The sequence below is a fragment of the Propithecus coquereli genome, unplaced genomic scaffold (genome assembly GCF_000956105.1).
Source record: "Propithecus coquereli isolate 6110/MARCELLA unplaced genomic scaffold, Pcoq_1.0 Scaffold1327, whole genome shotgun sequence".
NCBI classification, from domain to species: Eukaryota; Metazoa; Chordata; class Mammalia; order Primates; family Indriidae; genus Propithecus; species Propithecus coquereli.
The window spans coordinates 1-899 of NW_012137492.1; positions in this window are offsets into that span (position 1 = coordinate 1).

The following is an 899-nucleotide window of genomic DNA, read 5'->3' on the forward strand; positions in this document are numbered from 1 at the left end:
GTAGAGACGGGGTCTCGCTCTTGCTCAGGCTGGTCTCAAACTCCTGAGCTCAAACAATCCGCCCGCCTTGGCCTCCCAGAGAGCTAGAGTAAGCAGTTGTTGAATCATGTGTGTGAATAAGTCCCCGCGGCTCACCTTCGAGTGTCACTTTCTTAGCAAGACCTCACCGGACACCCTATTTAAAACTGGTCACCCACTCCCACCAGTTGTTCCTGACTCACTTTACCACCCTCTGACACCCCAGATACTCCATCTCTTTACTCGCTCACCCTCTGCCTCCCTCACTGCCCTGTCCGTGAGGACGGAGCGTCTTTGTCCGTCTTGTTCACTGTAAACTCCAATGCCTACAACGGTGCCTGGAACGTACGAGTTGCTCAATAAATATTTCTTAGATCCATGAACAAACGAATGAATGAATGAAAAGTAGAACACCCAGGAATGTGGGCATCCAAGACACTTTATAATATAGTTGAACAAAAATATTCAGATATTCTTTTTATTGGACAGGAAGTTCCATACTAGACTGTCCATGTCAAGAGGACAGTGGGATTTGGACTGGGTCCGCTGGACTCCAAGTTCAGTGCTCCTTTCAGAGGGTTAGGGAAGTGGGGAGGCCCTGGGTAGTAGCAGGTGAGAGAACCAACATGGGGAGGGGGCGCAGGAATGGAGAAGCGAGGGTGTGGGTGACTCTTCCTCCCAGACTCCCGCAGGCCCCCGAAGGGCAGGAACCCTGCCAGACCATCCCTTGGAACTTCTGAGCACCAATGCTTCTATTAGTAGCGTTCAGTCTTAACGAGGTCCCCTCTGTCTCCATTCTGTCCCTACCCCGTGCTTGTTGACATTGGCATTGCTCATGGCCTTCGTGTCAGAGGTAGGGAGCTTCCCCTGGGAGTCAGGGT